At 41.3% G+C, this 19,902-nt stretch overlaps 1 protein-coding gene across 4 annotated transcripts in view; it reads left to right on the top strand.

Moving 5' to 3' along the window:
• Nucleotides 1-902: 902 nt before the first annotated feature.
• TENM3 (teneurin transmembrane protein 3) overlaps nt 903-19,902 on the top strand; it is a 550,183-nt gene continuing 531,183 nt past the window's right edge. For all 4 annotated transcript variants that reach the window (XM_066573504.1, XM_066573502.1, XM_066573501.1 and 1 more), the window contains exon 1: nt 903-922. The gene's annotated coding sequence lies outside the window, so the exon portion shown is untranslated. The remainder of the gene's footprint in view (nt 923-19,902) is intronic.

Below are 19,902 nucleotides of genomic sequence, written 5' to 3'. Positions count from 1 at the left end.
TATGCAATATAGTAAAGACATTCAGTGGCAAAGAAAACACCTGCTGTTCCATACATCTGCAGTTAAAGTGTGTCATCGCAGCGCTGCTAACTCTTTCCATTGTGGGTTATCATTTCTTCGAGGATTCACCATCCACATCTGAGATCGCTTGTACAGGTCCCTGGATGTGTAAAGGTTAATTTCTGTATGAATAAAGGGAAATTTAGGAGACATTGATTGGGTAGGTCACAGGCGGCTTATGTGATAGGAAAGAGACATCTAGTCTCCAGCGTGGATGTAGAGCTGGCATCAGTTGTGCAAGCAACTGTTTGCTGCCCGCCTTGCTATGCCAACTGAAAGTCATGGACTAGCAGCAGCTGCCAGCTGCTATAAGAAATTTTAGTGAACGGCAAAATATCCGTAGAACAGAACAGAACATGTAGAAGTGTAAAAAGATACTTCTTGCATTGACGTTTGACAGTGTATATTCCTCAAAGAACACAGCGTATACCAATAATTGACTTGCGAGGTTAAAGGGCAACTCCATTTTTTTTAAGAATGTCTACTAAATACTATTTGAACTATGAGGGCATGAAGCATGAATGTTTTTCTTCATCTTCCACATATTAGTTTGACAGTGGTTTCCTCCAATAAAGCCGAATAGCCTTGCGGACAATGAAAGTAACCTTCTACTAGAGATATTTATTCATAATCACATTAAATGTTCCATTTATGTACTCATGTGAAATGTGGAGTTTCTCATTAACCTCACCCCAGAAAATCATTGCCACGTTACCTTAGGAGGGCTGATCATGTCCATTTGTCTGACTGGCAGAACACCTCAAGATAACTACAAAATGGAATGATATGGCCCAAAGTGACCTGGATACTCAGACGAGTTACAGAATGAGAAGATCAGTGAAATGTACAGCAGTAACACAAGGTAATTTTATATTGCACAATTCTCATGGTGACAGATTAAACAGAGCATTACTTCCCTGTCTATAATATATGATAATTATGAAGCACAGCACTTAAACCTGACACCACTTGAGCAAGTCAAAGAAGTTCTAATTCTTTATGTTAATATAGTTGAAATGTAATGATGTTAAAGGGGGTTTTCCAGGCAGCGCGTGCTGGCAGTGTCGGGATACACCAAGTTTGGAGCGAAAGCCACTACTCCGACTCCTGTGTAGTGGCTGGTGCCTGTAATTGCAGGAGCAGCTCTCATTGAAATCAATGGGAACTGCGCCTGCAATTGCAAGTGCTGGCCACTACACAGGGGTCGGGGCAATAACACTGGGCGCTGCCTGGAAAACCTCTTTAATATTGACTTTTCCAGCTGATCATTATGCCACCCAAAAATACCCACAAGCTGTTAAGTTTGGACCTGACTATGGTTGGATGTGGTCAAGGCCTTAGTTTTCATAGATTGTTAAGTGCTTATTATTTTGTCCTGATTTACCCCTTAAATATAGTACTGAATTAAGTTGAAAAACCAATGCTAGCATAAACCAATGTGTTTAAAATTTACACAATTTTTTTTAAATAAATCAAAATATGTTAAAACTTTGGTCACATGTCGGAGCACCAAATTTACTGCATAAGAGTTAAAGAGTAAACATTTTGGATACATTACAGCCATGACTAGGGGGGAGTACATGAACTTACTGCATACTAGCTATACACAGAACTCAATAATCCAAAATCCTGCAGTAAGGCTGCATTCACACAATATTTCAGTGCAGAGGCGTAACTTGATGCTCCCGGGCCCTGATGCAAAACTTGTAACAAGGCCCCCAACTATAATGCTTTATCCATAGTACTAGGCTCCCTATATGGAGAAGAGAGGCCTTATGGGCCCCCTAAAGCTCCTGGGCCCGGGTGCAACCGCATCCCCTGCATCCTCTATAGTTACGCCCCTGTTTCAGTGTATCCTAGGCTGTTCTGTCTTGGGTTTCTGATTAAATACCCACAACCCTATGCTGACAGTACTTAGAATGGCACCATTGACATTAACAAGTCAAACAGAGACCAAAGATGAAAACTTTGGTCTCTATTTGACATGGCTTCCATTAGTTTACATCATTTTTGAAGGATACAATAGCATAGTTGAGTAGTTTCCACCTTTAGTCTCCATTTGAATCAATAAATTCAACGATTACATTTAGGGTTCACCCTAAATACCAGATGTTGAAACGGAACCTCGAAATAGAAAGTCACAGCACACCCCGGTGTGAATGCAGACCACGCTCCTAAGTAGATGTAGGTTTGTCACTTATAGACACTCTCTGAATATGCTAGGGATTTGGAGCTTTGCATGAAGAAAGAAAAGTCCAAACCACTATAAATTCTATACTATGTATTAAAATGCTAATCAACTCTGTATCAGAAAACCACATTGTTAGAAAGTAGAGATTTACTTTGCTTTGACACCACAATTCTCAAGGTCATTCATCCTTTGAAATCATGCCAACTTCAAAAGCCATTTCTATAATAATTCTCAGACATAACCATTTTATTTGCCCTTGTTGAAGTGTTGAATGAATTATAACCTTCACCGTATTGTTCCACTTGACTGATAGGCCCTCAACTCACTTTACCTTATGGAAAAGTGTGCAACGTAAGCTATATTAGAAAAATGAATCTAGATCATCGAAAGGTCCTCCCAGATGGCCAACTGGTCCATTTCTTCTCACTAGAGCATGAAGAAGACAACAGAGCCGCAGCATAGATGGGTCAAGTCATAAGTGCTTGAATTCAATAAGCGACCACTTGTAAGCAGTAAACTAGAGTTCTCTTTCTTTCTGTCACCTTCTATTCACCAGCCATTTCTTTTCCTTGCATTGCACGAGTCTTGCAGAATGACCTGAGCAATAATATAAGCAATGCCTGTTGTGTCGGCAGTAAATGAGTACAATTCCTCGGTGGTCTTCTAAGTGAATAGTGCTAAGTAGATTTCAGATGAATCTCTCTCTTTCCTCTCCACATTTATTTGTGTATTTTTCCGCTCGTCATACAAGTTCCATTTTTAGATAGCGTGCTTTACATTGTAGACTTGCCGCTGTGTGGGCTCAATAAGTCATGGAGTTTCCCTCCTACATTAAAACACGGCATAATTAAAGCACGCACCAAAATCCTTTCTTCCTCCTTGCCGAAAGTTCTACATCCGTCACCTATAATTTTAATGGTGTTGTTAAAAGAAGAAAAGAGAAAAAAACGCCGTGACACAGATTGCACAGCATAAACTGCGAGATGAACCAGGTGGTCAGTCAGCGATAGATGCATTACCGCCGCCGCGTACATATCACAAAGACATCACACAAAAACACATAAAGATGCTTTTTATCCAAACAAGACCAGCATTTTAAGAGAACATCTTGTGCGTCTGCCACTCATTCGCAGGAGTGCTCGCTAAATACATTAGGCGCTCTTATAAATTTCTTTTATCAGTGCTGTGACCTCAGCTATTTTAGCTTTATTTGTAGTCTGACGTGTGGTGGAAGCAAAAAATGAAATGTCTGTGCCCTTTTTAAATGTAGTGAACCTGTCAGGATTGTGCGCTGAAAAGTGATGTAATAATATCGTTGGCTTAAGTCAGGTGTAGAAAGTCAGAAATGTCTGCCTTAAACAGGAAAATGTTGTGGTAAGTGGTCTAGTCTAGACAATAGAACATGGATGCAAGATGAAGGCTTAATAATCATACAATGCTTAGGAAAGCTAATAATGGAAAGCCTGAGCCAAAGAAAGATTGTTTCCCTGCTTTTCTTTTAGTAGAATTTCTCTTCTACACACTGCATTATAGAGACCTCAAGGTAGATAGACAGATAGATAGACAGATAGATAGACAGATAGACAGACCGACAGATAGATAGATATGAGATAGATAGATAGATAGATAGATAGATATGGATAGATAGATAGATATGGATCGATAGATAGATATGGATAGATAGATAGATAGATAGATATGGAAAGCTAGATAGATAGATAGATAGATAGATAGATAGATAGATAGATAGATATGAGATATATATATAGATAGAGAGATATGAGATAGATAGATGGATAGATATGGATAGATAGATAGATAGATAGATATAGATAAATAGATAGATAGGAGATCGATAGATAGATAGATAGATAGATAGATAGATAGATAGATAGATAGATAGATAGATAGATAGATATGGATAGATAGATATGGAAAGATAGATAGATATGAGATAGATATATAGAGAGATATGAGATAGATAGATGGATAGATATGGATAGATATATGGATAGATAGATAGATAGATATAGATAAATAGATAGATAAGAGATAAATAGATAGATAAATAGATAGATATGAGATAGATAGATATAGCTAGATATGGATAGATAGATAGATAGATAGATATAGATAGATAAGAGATAGATAGATAGATAGATATGAGATAGATAGATATAGCTAGATATGGATAGATAGATAGATAGATAGCTATAGATAGACAGATAGATAGATATGGATAGATAGATAGATAGATAGATAGCTATAGATAGATAGATAGATAGATAGATAGATAGATAGCTATTGATAGATAGATAGATATGGATAGATAGATAGATATAGATAGATAGATAGATAGATAGATAGCTATTGATAGATAGATATGGATAGATAGATATAGATAGATAGATATGGAGATAGATAGAGCTACTTTCAGTCTTGCAGGATTTGTTCCTGGGATTTCTTTCTTTTATATAAACTGGCTATAATAGTTGGTAAATGAAGGAATGAGCAGACAACACATTGAGGTGTACATCCTACATTTAATGATCCATTGGGACACTGCACAGTTGTATCCACCAATCCTGTAGTGCTGTTTCAGACCCAGCTTTTACAAGGTCAATATGCTGTGTCCCAGGTGGCCCAGTGAGTCAACATCGTAACTCTGGCTATTCTATGGTTTAATGTCAATAGCTGGCAATCTAAAACATCAGTGTTAATTAGTAATGAGCGGACCTTTGAAAATTTTGTAAGACTGGTTCGTTTGGTGCAAACCCCTAAAACTAGTGTATAACACTGTCTAAGAGCCATATAAGCCCTGTATAACACTCTGGGAGTGCTATGCAAGGCATTTATGGTCGGCAAACGATGCCCTACACTCGTCCCTGTATCCCCGCGCTCCTGCACAGGAGCCAGCACAGCTGGCTCGCACATGGAGTGGCCAGCAGGGAGGCGGGGCAGTGCAGGAGATCTCTCTCCTCTCGCTCCCCCCACCCCTCTCCATTCATATAACACAGCGGCCGTTTGCTACTGAACGGTGGCTGTTTAAACTGCACAATGAGCGATGAGCTTCACTCATCTTTTATGCTGCATAAACGATCAGCGATGAAGCTGATCGCTCATTGTGCAGTTTAAACAGTGGCCGTTCAGTAGCGAACGGCCGCTGTGTTATCTCAATAGAGGGGGGCGGGGGAGTGACAGGAGAGAAATCTCCTGCACTGCCCGGCCCCTCTGCTGGCCGCTCCGTGACCCAGCCAGCTGTGCTAGCTCCTGTGCAGGAGCGCGGGGATACAGGGACGAGTGTAGGGCATCGTTTGCCCGACACTCGTCCTGTGTAAATGGGCCTACACTCTAGTTTGGCCAAATGAGTGGCCCTTCCTAACTCTGCACTTATTCACATGCACATAGAAGGAGGATGTCTTAATGAGATGTCCGGTGATCCAGTTGTTTAGTATTCTTCCCTGATAGTCCAAAGGACTAATAACAACTGTGGTGAGCAAAAAGGATTGCCTCCTTCGGTACATTTTCAAATTCTCTCATAATTATTATAATTTCTGATTTACTGCTAGTTAATTTTTGGGTTTGTGGTTTTTTTTTAATAGAAAACAGTAAAATCCAAAACAATAGATCCATAAAACAGACCCTTGTTCTCACCATAGCAGTCAAAAAGAGTCTAATATACAGATTCTTTTTAGACTCTATTGACTTTCAGATGGACAGTATTAAAAGGGTTGTTCACTTGTAAATTATTGATGACCTATCCTTCTGGGACACTCACTGATCAGCTGTTCACCAGGCCATTGTGCTCATGCAGTGAGCTGATTTCTGCAGGAAGCAGACAGCTCCATTCTCACTGCAGTGGCAAGGCTTGGTATTGGAAGCAAAGTCCCCATTTAGTACAATGAGAACTCTTCTTGTAATTCCAAGCTTGACCACTGCAGTGAAAACAAAGCTGTCTGCTTCCTACAAAAATCAGTATAGTAGACAGATGCACTGGGCTGGTGAACAGCTAATCGGTGGGCTCCTGTTTGGCAGACTCATGCTGATCTACTAACCTATTCTGCATATAGACCATTAATAGTTCACATATGGACAACCTCTTTAATCCATCTTGTAGATCTGTATTCTCCCCACAAAAAGCCAAGACAGGCTTAATATATGGAACTTTGTTAAGACACTATTGAATAAGAATCATTATTCACTCCAATAAGGGTGCAAAAGGTACATTTAAAAATAAAAAAAAGATGTGAATACAAAAAAATGCTGTTTTGTGTAATCTAAGAGAGGAGTATAATACGTAACCCTGTGACAACCATTTTTTAAGCACAGATATATTTAAATCATATGTGCAGGAGAACATTCTTTGTTCCATCTCTAGGCTCCTATTGAAATGTGTCTCTGCCTAAAGGTTCATCATATGTAACAACATACTAGAGTAGAATAATCCGAGCAAACAATAGAATCTAATTCATAGATGTCGATGCAGAGACATTCGCCGTTCTGTTTCATGTTATCATTTCACTCTTTGTACTAACAAAACTTTCCGCAAAAACAAAACTCCCATAAGGCTCTGTTCACATTACTGCTATTATCTGTTCTGTCAAGTTTCCATTGGTTTTTGATGGCAAGAATAGCTTAGTCCTTAGCATTATTCTTACCATATAAAAAATCCCCAGAAACCTGATGGACCCATTGTAAGTCACTTGGATCCGCCAGAATTCATTGACATCCATTTCAAAACAGATCTGTCAAAGTTGTCATTGCTATTAAGAACAGAAGCCTTGGCGCTATTGTGAACAGAGCTTAATAAGCCTGTCTATTGATATTTCTCAAAGACTGCTAATTTCCTTATAACTACTATAGCTATTATTCTAAGACACCGAAGAACACACAGAAATTCTGCATATTATTTTGCTAAAAGCGTCATATTTGTAGTTGTGTATTAATATACTCTGCACTGCTTGTTGACTACAGGCACTGGCGTACCTATAAGGGGATGCAGGGGATGCGGTTGCAACCGGGCCCAAGAGCCTTAGGGGGCCTATAAAGTTTATCTTCTCCATATGGGGAGCCCAGAACTATGAATAAAGCATTATAGTTGGGGGCCCTGTTACAGGTTTTGCATTGGGGCCCAGGAGCTTCAAGTAACGCCTCTGTGTTAAGGGGTTTAGAGAAGTTGGGGGGGCCACAAGATAAACTTTTGCACCCAGGCACATGAGCCTATAGCTACACCTCTGACTACAGGTCTATATGTGAAGGGGTTATTTTTAGAGATGAGCGAGCGTACTCGGAAAAGCACTACTCGCTCGAGTAATTTGCTTTATCCGAGTATCGCTGTGCTCGGGTCTGAAGATTCGGGTGCCGCTGCGGCTGACAGGTGAGTCGCAGCGGGGAGCAGGGGAGAGCGGGCGGGAGAGAGGGAGAGAAAGATCTCCCCTCCGTTCCTCCCCGCTCTCCCCTGCAGCTGCAGGCTCCGTGCCGGCACCCGAATCTTCAGGGACGAGCACAGCGATACTCGGATAAAGCAAATTACTCGAGCGAGTAGTGCTTTTCCGAGTACGCTCGCTCATCTCTAGTTATTTTGTAAAATCACTGTTTAATTATCTAATATTATTATTATTATTATTTAATTATGGGAATTGCTGCTTTCCATAGTAACCAGCTAAATGTTTGCACGTGTATGCCAAACTACATACGTAAGAAAAGGCCCTTAATATATTATAGCAAACCTACTCTATTTTAGTTTATTGTTTTCTACCTGTGATAATCCTTCAATATATACACCCATAAGCGTGGCAGAATCCGTTTATATTAAGCCTTTATGGCAGCGTATGTAGGCCATATGGCTCCCCAGTGCAGAGCTGCATGGCCCCTATAGTATATGCTATCATATAGGCTGTGTAGGGTGCCATATGTACAGAGATATTCTCTCTTATGTCTATGGAACACTAGCATTTCTTTCGTCCATGTGTAGTCCATTTAAAATACAGACTACATAAAGATAGCATATGGACCCATATTATTCAATGTGGCAATACACACTAGCTAGTTTTCCATGTAGACATGGACTTTATGGATCAGACTCACCCACTCAAGTCAATGGGGATAGAAAAAAATGGACAGCGCAAAAAAAATATGCAGAAAGAAAGAAGGGGGATTGTTTTAAGTTTATTTTGCGGGCGTCAAAATAAAAAAACTGACACACAGATTTAATATGGAGGCTACGCAAAGCTGAATATGGATGGAAAATGTCCATTTTTTAAATAACTGTTCAGTGTAAACGCAGCAAATGATCCAAAGATGAATGATAAATCATTCACATTTCATTCATCATTCTTCTTATGCAGGCATAAAAATCATCGTTGGCTTGTTGACTAATTGTTCGGCTTGAATACCGATCTGTCAGCCGTTCTCATTCACTTTTTCAACAAATGTGAATGACTGAACAACTTCTTGTTTGAATGAGCCAGCTATATATCTGCCTGCTTAAACAGGCTGCCCAAGTGAACGCTGACATTATCCGCTTGTTCACTCATTCAAAGGAGAAATCAGCAGGTCTAAACGGACATATTGCTACTGATAGGAGAACACTTATGTACAAACAGAAAAAAAATAGTGGCATGTTCCACTGGATGCGGTCCGACTTCTATGGAATCTAACAAAAAAAAATTCATTTGCTTTCATATAAAATCTAAGGCGTACAGAATAGAGATGAGCGAGCATACTCGCTAAGGGCAATTGCTCGAGCGAGCATTGCCCTTAGCAAGTACTTGCCCGCTCGAGAGAAAAGGTTTGGGTGCCGGCGGGGGGGAGCGGTGAGTTGCGGCAGTCAGCAGGGGGAGCGGGGGGGGAGAGAGAGAGAGAGATCTCCCTTCTGTTCCTCCCCGCTCTCCCCCGCAGCTCCCTGCCCGCTAACCTTTTTTTCTTGAGCGGGCAGGTACTCGCTAAGGGCAATGCTCGCTCGAGTAATTGCCCTTAGCGAGTATGCTCACTAATAACTAGTACAGAACTAAAGTAGAAGTTCTATATACTGTAACTCTATGGATGGCCTATTATGACTCCATCCAAAATGTAGCTGTGATATAGCCCTGGCATGATACCTAAAGACCCCTATACACATTAGACTACAGATTTGGTGGGACAGGATGACTCTTGTATGTGTATGGGGACCTCCTGACTTCCCATTGACAGATTCTCTACGGGAGAAAGAAGGTTCAGGCACATTGAATTTCCACGCTCGTTCCTATTGTCCCCTGTGGAGATAAGTCATGGCCAGAAGTGTCCGGCTGTGGATACTGACCCCATATAAAACACATGAACACTGGGCTGTATTTCAGTTATCTGAAACTGACATTCATTGTAAAATTCTATATTAATTCAAAAAGTCTTCAAAACTCTAAAAAACAAAATAATATTGTTCTTATTAATTAAACTATACAATCAAATCTCATTTCATTTTATTAGATTTTTGTTACATAGCATTGTATAATTAAAATCGCTAAACAGAGGTTAATACGCTCTCCTCATCTGTTAATATCCTCTTCGAAATTGAACTCTCAGTCACAAAGAATCACTGCCGAAAATCATCACAAATACAATGCAGAATAGAATTCCCGCACTTCTATTAGTTTTCATATGTCTGGGTTTAACTTTTCTTTGAGATCGTCCAACTCGCAGGATCAATATTTAGATATTTTCCTTATATTAAACAACTCTATGATAAATCTGTGCTTGTTACTTGTTTTAATTGGCCAGAATCTGTTGGAGAATAATATTATTGTTCACGGTCTCATCTAATTTCTCTTATAAACCCTTCATAGACATTCAGATGACCGTGTTATGGCCCATCAGTTGGCTGTATTATGTATAGGGGAAGCTGAATTAGTCATGTCTAATATTGACTGCAAACAAAGTTCAGTTTGCAAATCCCAAGGACTTTTGTGCTTAAAGGAGATGTCCCGAGGCAGCAAGTGGGGTTATACACTTCTGTATGGCCATAATAATGCACTTTGTAATATACATTGTGCATTAATTATGAGCCATACAGAAGTTATAAAAAGTTTTATACTTACCTGCTCCGTTGCTAGCGTCCTCGTCTCCATGGTGCCGACTAATTTTCGGCCTCCGATGGCCAAATTAGCCGCGCTTGCGCAGTCCGGGTCTTCTGTAGTCTTCTATGGAGCCGCTCGTGCCAGAGAGCGGCTCCGTGTAGCTCCGCCCCGTCACGTGCCGATTCCAGCCAATCAGGAGGCTGGAATCGGCAGTGGACCGCACAGAAGAGCTGCGGTCCACGAAGAAAGAGGATCCCGGCGGCCATCTTCAGCAGGTGAGTATGAAGACGCCGGACCGCCGGGATTCAGGTAAGCGCTGTGCGGGTGGGTTTTTTAACCCCTGCATCGGGGTTGTCTCGCGCCGAACGGGGGGGGGGTTTAAAAAAAAAAAAACCCGTTTCGGCGCGGGACATCTCCTTTAAAGTCGTAGTCCATAAGAAAACACAAATGTTGGTCCTTTTACCTAAATAAATTCTTTACGGTAGCCAAAGCTTTATTTTTCTGCTAAAAAGCTGCAAATCCTCATCAAATTGAGTTTGGGCACATTCCGACAGTTTCGGTTTGTGGGCTGTCCTGGTATTTCACTAAGCTATTATAGTCTATAAGGCTATACATATGAGTGATTTTTCGCACTGGCCAAAAGTCCTTGCATGTTCTATTCTCGTTTGGTTTGCTGGACAAGATTATAACATGCAATGTGCAAAGTCCGTGCAACGTGCAATGTTGTCTGTGCAATGTGCAATGTCCGTGGAATGAGTGTCCCTATACTGCCCAATATTTCTTGTTGGCACAACATGCATATACCCATCTGAAAAAAATCTTAAGGCCCATTTACACCAGCCGATGATCGCTAAAAAAAATCGCTAATCGGCGATCATTTTATCAATAATCGGTGCGTGTAAATGTGCGCCCATTGTGCACTTTTCGGGCACTGTTAGCTGATCGTCCAACCTAAAAATCGTCCTTCACAGAAGTTCTCCACGGCGAGTGCTGATGGCATTGTTTCCCCAATGGAGAACATAGGATCTGAGCGCAGATAAGAGCCCTCGGGCTATTAACTGCCTTCAGGGAAGGCTTCATTTGCACACCTAATTGGTACTTAAGTAGCAACGTAATGCTTTATGCAAAATGATCGCTCAAAGCTGTCACTTAAACTGTCGTTTGAGCCATCTTTGAGCGATCATCTGCTGGTGTAAATGCAGAATATGTGAATGCGGCAGCATACAAAGGGTGCAACTAGTTATTCAACATAAAACAAAAACTTTATTGATCCATGTAGCCAGTTCAGGCAACGTTTTGGCCAGACATTGGCCTTTATCAAGCCAGTTGACCACACAAGGAGTCCATGCTTTTCAGGTGCCGGCGCGTGGAACGGTGAGTAGCGACAGTCTGCAGGGTGGAGCGGGGGGAAGAGAGGGAGAGAGATCTCCCCTCCGTTCCTCCCCACTCTCCCCCGCAGCTCCCTGCCCGCCGCTGGCACCCGAGCCTTTTGTCTCAAGCGGGCAGGTACTCGCTAAGGGCAATGCTCACTCGAGCAATTGCCCTTAGCAAGTATACTCACTCATCACTAGTACCTACACTTTCAGATGACTAATCAGAATACGCTGGCATGTATATACATGAGGAATAGCACTGTTTCTGGCCATTTAATGACATTTATGACATTTTTCACCAGTTTCAGCCTCTACAGTCGGTATCTCTAATTCTCACTCTTTCCAGAGCTGGTGAGTATAGACTTGCAACTCTGTTGTCTCCTATACACTTCACATGTAGGAGAGCAGGATATTGTCTTCTCTAGCTCTATGTATCACACCTTCATAACCAACAGCATCATATAGGACATTATACAGCAGTACTGAGTAGCTTAGATGTAAGTCTAACAATGGGGTGATACAAAACACCTTCTGTTATCTGCCTCTGTCTTCCTTCTGCTGCTCCCTCCTCCTTCCCTTCTCCTCTCCATAGACTTCTATTGGCAGCATGTTACAGCAGCAAGCAAAGCTCCACCTCCACTTATTGTAATCCATCTCAGTGTATCTGTTAGTAGAGGTGGACTTTACATGACAACATGCAAGTTGAAGGAAGGGAGCTATGAACAGCAAGTTAGACGGAAAGGAGACCCTTAGTTTCCAGCACTTTGAAGTGTTTTTTTCAGCACAGAACATCATTTTAGGTAAATAAGGTGTTTGCTAGTTGGCCTTAACATAAGCACAACCTTGTACAAAGTGCAGCATGTATTTAATGCTGAACTTCATAATATACTTTGGGTTTGCTCCTTGTGCCTGTACTGTAACAGTTTTGCTGTGATGTAATTCTATCATCTAGACTTAAACCTAATGTAAATTTGTTTAACGAGTGTGTACTAAAAATAAGAATGTATTCGCTATTAGAAGCGAGACGCTTGTCAGTGTTTTACGCTAAACATTGTTGACAAAGAAGGAACTATTTCCCTAATTAATATATTCATGCCGATACTTTAGCTTAGAAGTACCTGACTGCCAACTGTGGGTTAAACTCCCCCTTCTGGAATGTCCTATTAATCCTGGTAAAATGATACTAATGGAATGTAGAAACAATGTCCTTAATGTTCGGGGCCTTGTCAGTTTGGTAGAACCATCAGAAAATATGTGTGCACAATATAGGAGCACCCTGGGGGAGTTCTACAGTAAATTGTGATTAAATGGGGCTTTCTAGATTGCTCTCCAGAATTGGCACTATCGCACTTTGATGAATAGCCCAGACCAGTGTAACAAATGGCTGGAGTTATTAGCAGTGCCGGATATCAGTTTGCTACACTGTGTTTTGTGAGTATGTGAGTATGTGCATGCTTTGATATCCAACTTTTCTGACTATTGGAAGCAGAAGCCGTCGTCTGCTCTGGTAGAAATCTCAGCAAAAAGATGCATGTCAGTGTTAATGTGAGGTGACTTTTCTAGTTTAATGCCTCACCTCAGAAGAGATGCCAAGACGTGACAAAGTGTGCCAATGTGCTCGGCCTCTTCGTGCCTGAATTTAAGCAATAAATTCTCCGTAATGCTTCAGCTGTGGAAATTTAATATATCATTATTAGTTAGGAGTATTATCAGAGTTGTAACTTTACTATGTAGTTGATTCTGGCATAGATCATCATATAAATATACCACTGTTACCCTCAATGTGATTGAGGAATTAATATATATATATATATATATATATATATATATATATATATATATATATATATATCTCAAGTTTATAACTCAAAGTAGAGGCAAATTCCCCAAAGTAATCCCTAAGCCATTGTTCTGTTATACACTGTATGGAGATCATGTAAAGTCTTCTTGATAATGTGTGTTGAATATTTTTTTCCATCTGTTAGAAAACATAATAAAACTGTGCATAATTAAGACTAGAGACACAGTGACATTATATTTGAGAGGTTTTGTCCCCCAGCACTAGTAATGAAGCTTCCAGGAACATGTGGTCAGATGAATTTTACATGTAGTTAATAATTATCTTATTATAGTTCACCTCTATCTGTCATTTATACATGCAGCAGCGTCGTTGATAGTATTGTCGCTAGAGATGAGCGAGCGTACTCGGATAAGCACTACTCGCTCGAGTAATTGGCTTTATCCGAGTATCGCTGTGCTCAGGGCTAAAGATTCGGGTGCCGGCACGGAGCGGGGAGCTGCAGGGGAGAGCGGGGAGGAACGGAGGTAAGGATCTTTCTCTCCTTCTCTCCCGCCCGCTCTCCCCTGCTCCCCGCTGCGACTCACCTGTCAGCCGCAGCGGCACCCGAATCTTTAGCCCCGAGCACAGCGATACTCGGATTAAGCCAATTACTCGAGCGAGTAGTGCTTATCCGAGTACGCTCGCTCATCTCTAATTGTCGCCAATGGGATGCAAAACGTTCCTAGCTTTAAAGGCGTTGTACGAAAATCGACTTTTATCTAGTGAAAATTCCACACGTTTCTGTATGCTTCATTTTTAGAGTACCTATCGTGAGAACAGGGGTACCATGTCCTCCTTTCTTCTTCACTGTGGGCTCATGGCAACCCCGCAATGAGGAAATGATTGACTGGTGCAGTGATCGCGTATGTTTGGTGCCACTCCATTCAACTTCAATGGGACTGCTAGATTTAGCTGAGTGCTGGTACTTGCTATTTCCATTAGACCATTGAGGATAAATGGAGTGCACTGCGCATGCGCAACTGCCACTCCATTACATTTTCTCACTGCTATGAGCCTAGAGTGAGGAGGAGAGGGGGACATTGGACTCCCAGACTCAAGATTGGTGGAGGTCTGAGTGGTGAGACCCCCCACTGATCAGACTTTAAAAATAGTATATCAAAGGCATGGTCAGCCCATGTTGCCTCTGTGACACTATTGGGGTGCTGGATTCAAATCCAACCAAGGACAACATCCACATGGAGTTTGTATGTTCTCCCCATATTTGAGTGGGCTTCCCCCCACACTCCCAAAATATACTGATAAGTGAACAGATTGTGGGTCCAAATGTAAGTGATAACAATCTGTGTACTGTGCTGTGGAGTATGTATGTTCTATACAAATGGGTAAAAGAAATACTGAGGTATAGCACAACCCCAAGGACTATGGGCAATAGATTACAACTCAGGGGCAGTGAAGAACTGCAATTCAGTATGGCCATGTGATAATAAAGACTACCAAACACATTAAACGTTTGGTGGTAAATCCCTCCAATTTTAGAAAGTCCTGCGGACAATCTGGTACCTACACAGCAGCATATGTCACAATGTAGCAAATAGTTATATCATTGTATCCATTGTAGCTCCCAAACCTTTTTTGAACAATTGCCCAAATAATAAATAGATGTGTCCACTCTTACCTTTTTACAAATTTCTTTAAAAACTTCAGTCTGTCACAACACAATATCAATACATTATCGTGACATGTTAGCAAAACCCCCACAAATAGAAATATAGCCTACACATCTCCTGACAAGAGTATGGCAGAATCATGTTTTGGTTCACAGCTTTTCATCTTGCACCACCCGTCCCACTCATCTTGGGATATGTTCATGCTTCCCCAAGAGGAAAGATAAGGAAGGACACAGCTATAGGACAATCACTGTCCATTTGTTCTGTTAGGGCACACAAATGATATACAGGAGTATCTCCTGGTCAAGACCCACCTCTAAGAAAAATAGTCATTCTGGTGTTACTTTTTTTAAATTACTTTTTACGGAGTTCATCATGCAAGATAAATAAGAAAATATTTCGATTGTTTGGATCATTATAAACATCTTCAACCTCTTATGTGTTCCTTTTTTTAAAATCTTTCTTGCTATTTTATCCATTTAAAAAGGTTTTTTTGCAGGAAAATGTGTATTTTTTTTAAACTAAATTCTTAAAATTGACCTTTATTGAACTTTTTTGACACTGTTTTTTTAGACCCTCAAGGAAACTTGAAGATGTGATTGTTTAATTCCTAGGATAGTACACTGCATTACTTATGTAGTTCATTTTACTAAGCTTATGACAGTAGCCTACTAGACTCTGCTGGAGGCGGAGTCTAATAGGCTGAGCTACACGACAGACACTGAGGCCTTTGTCAGACCTCCTTCTGCCATGGAAACCCATTGATATCCGGCAATCACATTGTGGGGTACTGATGGGTGACAGAAATAACCCCCACCCCTGTCATCTGCTTACAAGCTGCAGCCTGTATTGATTGTGGCATGTAAGGGGTTAAGCTGGCAGGATCTCAGGTTAAACGCAGTTGATCATTTTCCACCATAGCTTTACTGCTGAGCATATGGGACCCCGCTTGCTGTAGTCCACACACTTCTAGGAAATCATTGATCTTTCCCAGAATTAGGTTCAAAGCAGATTGACTTGTACTCTTGATAAGAAGAGCCCGTGCAAGAGAGCCTTGTGTGGTGCAGAGTGTTAAGCTAGCAGAAATGCAGCCCTAAGCTCTCGCTCATGACCTGAAGGTTGCAGGTTTAGGTAGCCGGCTCAAGGTTGACTCAGCCTTCCATTCTTCTGAGGTCGGTAAAATGAGTACCCAGCTTGCTGGGGGGTAAAAGATGACTGGGGAAGGCAATGGCAAACCACCCCACAAAAACAGTCTGCCAAGAAAACATCACGATGTGACCTAACCCTAGGAGTCAGTCATGACTAGGTGCTCACAGGGGACTTTACCTTACCTTGATAAGAAGGTTAAAAATCTATCACAACACGTACTGCAATAATGCTGCAGTATATTAGTGAGCAGAAAAATAGCAGAACCATGAATTATTTCAACATTATTAGAAACCGAGATATTAGAGATATTAGAGATTCAGCTGTCACCATGAGTTAGGATCATTTTCATCCTCTCTATCAATAACTAGATTGAAGCACATTATAAGCCTAAAATGGAGGCTCAACATAGAAACATGAGCCAAGAGTTGTATAATTAATGAAATGAAACAATTAAGTATGCAGTTATTAATTTTATTAGTTTCCATTTTATAATATAACAATTAAGATTAGTAGACCTTAAAACTATCACACTTACGGCTCGAAGGGAAACACAAAGAATAGGATGGAAATTGAAGAATGCTTAAAGAAAATCCTGAACATGTCGGAAATACTTGGCCGAAGGAAGGAACAAGTATTGATAAAGGCTTGATGAAGATCCACTATTGGATCGAAACGTTGCTGTTCCTTGGGACCGTGTTGGAATAAAGTGTCCTTTTAAACTACTACTTTATTGCCGTGGATGCTGCCTCTGATTTAACTACTGTTTGGAAGGAACATGTAGATCCACTATTCATATGTTCTCTATGAGTCTCAAACTAATCTTAATGGCACAAAAGGAGTCTATGTTCTTCTAACAACCACATGATGACATGGTGTCTTGAGAAAGGGTGGACATACCATCCATGCAGCTGATTCAGCTTCCCAGGGGCCCTTATGGGACCTGAGAGCTGCGTCCAGAATTCTAGGCAACCATCAGAATCAATAGACGTCCACTGATTTCAGTGGATCAGACATAATGAATTTACATTGAAGTTCGTCCATAGCAGTAATGGTGGATCAGTAGGGCTCCACCTTGAATATGAATTTGTCTCTTGCACATCTAGAAGCAGAGAATAATAATTCTCCTCGTCATCCTCATACTGCTACTTACATCATCAGTGGTAGATTATAGAGGGAAGAGATTTAAAAGACCTGTTTACTAGATTAAGAAGTGATTCTGCTTGTAACGACACATTGAAATAACTCAGCACCCCTTTGTTAGGTGGTATCAATAACGTGTAACTTACTTCAGCATTTCAAGAGTAAGTGTGAAGAAAGCAGCATTTATTTAATAGAACTCGTACTTGTATTGTATCTGTTCTCAGGAGTTGAAAGCAAGAACACGTGCGTCTGCATTACAGATTACTATGTAATGACAGTATTAGGCAGCTATCTGTGAAAACAGGTCTGCAAATGTACAATAATTTGAAAACACATGAGGTCTTAATTAAATCACATTTACAGCGCAACACAGCTCCTGCCTGCAAAACCAGCTCCAAAACAGCTCTTTATTGCGTAGGTAATGCATAATTTGGCTGCTGACATTGAACAGGTGTAACAGAACTGAATTTGTCATTTAACTCTTTCGAGCAGGATTAAGGAAAGACTAGAAGCAATGGGATGAAACTGAGGAGACACAGATTAGCTGTAAGAAAAAACTTTCTCACGGTGAGGGTGATCAATCAGTGGAACAGGCTACCATGGGAGGTGGGGAGTTCTACTTCAATGGAAGTCTTCAAATAAAGGCTGGACAAATATCTGTCTGGGATGATTTAGTGAATCCTGCACTGAGCAGGGGGTTGGACCCGATGACCCTTCCAACTCTACCAGTCTAGGATTCTATGATATAGTCTAAAGGGGTCCCTCAGGATACGCCCTGTCCACATGTCCTCTTAGGGTTTTATAGAAGGGGTCCCCCATTTGGGACCCTTCTAAGAAGGCGTCGTTCTTGCTTTAGCACAGCTATTCATTTCAATAGCCTCATGTATCTATCTAGAACTCTTAAAAGATCAGTCAAAAACAACTTTTCCTGGGAAAATTAGCTTTTTGCCGAGTCAGTGTCTTTTGAGTCGGATCATGGGTGAACAGTAGAGATGAGCGAGCATATTCGTTAAGGACAGATACTTGAGCGAGTATCGTCCTTCCCGCAAAGATTCGGGTGCCGGCGGTGGAGAGCAGGGGGGGGGGGGAGAACTCTCTCCCCCCCCCCCCCCCCCGCTCCCTCCTGCTCACTCCCGCAACACAGCGCTCACCCCCGCCGGCACCCGAATCTTTGCGGGCGAGCAGGCAGTTACTCGAGAAGGATGATACTCGCTCGAGTATCTGTCCTTAACGAGTACCCTCGCTCATCTCTAGTGAACAGCAAATCGCCACAATGACTCCAATATTAAAGGGGTTGTCTAGGATATTACAGTAGGTTTTCCATACTACAGATAACAACCGTATGATAAAAAGATTAGATTGCTCTAACCATTTCAGCTCTGCTACATTCCCACCTTGCTGGGTAGTGTTTGGGAGCGGCTCCTGTTAATGCCAGCTGAGTACTGTTCACACGCCCAGGCTATCTTGCTAATAGATATACCAGCCTAATGCAGAGAGATTCTGCTGGAAATGCCCTGCCGTAATCCCTCTTAACAGCTGTCCTATTTCATTTTCAAAGATGATAACTGAAGTATTTGTGCTTTCTGCATTCCAGGAACGGTCTCCAACGCTAGACGCTTGGCCTATAGACTTTACCAGGAAAACCTGCACAAAGCGTTCACATCACTTGAGCACATAGCCCAGGGCAGGACAGCTAATTATCACACTGTTTTAAAAACTACAAGAAAGCATTGTGCTGTAAAGCAGAGATGAGAAACCATATGGAGGAGGTGTGGAGATCTACTTAAGGCACTCAATATGCAAGGTGGTGGGTTCATTTCTTAGCCCGTCTTGCATACTCCAGGGGTTAGTACACAGTAAGCAGGCTGTATATCATGCAGCACTTTCTAGACGCACCGTTTTGTCATTTGTCCTCTGTGTCAACAGTAATAAATGCACCTAAGTTTTCGGAAATGCGCTCTTTCGACAGATGAGTTTACGTGGGCTTGCAGGAGCTTTTGAAATGTTTATATTTGTGTCAAACATGAAGGACATTCATGGAAATACATATTCCAATTTGCCCGTATGCTTGTCACACTCCTGGATGACCAAATGCTGGGAAAGTGTGTGAGCTGCAGTTTACGTGAATCTATCTTTAGGCTTTTTCTTAAATCAGTCACTGAGCAAGAAACATCTAAAATCGCCTATTCTGCAATCTATATGTACAAGTACAGAATTGGGCACCTGTCATTTAACTCATACACCTGTAATGGCGGCACAGCGTGGAGGACAATGTCGTAGGCTTAAAAGGAATTTCCACTTTTTGAGTTACATTTAATATGTTAGGGAATTACATAAATAGCGATTCACAAATGTAGATGATCCTACTAACTACAGCAGCAGCATTACAGAGAGAACCTTCAACAGGCAAGCTATATGGAAGGTAGAACCTTCCTTATATGCAGAATACTTTTATTTGCAGTCCATTGAC

Source organism: Eleutherodactylus coqui, chromosome 7 (genome assembly GCF_035609145.1).
Source record: "Eleutherodactylus coqui strain aEleCoq1 chromosome 7, aEleCoq1.hap1, whole genome shotgun sequence".
Taxonomy (NCBI): Eukaryota; Metazoa; Chordata; class Amphibia; order Anura; family Eleutherodactylidae; genus Eleutherodactylus; species Eleutherodactylus coqui.
The sequence above is the reverse complement of the archived record's forward strand: the minus strand, read 5'-3'. Positions and strand labels throughout refer to the sequence as shown.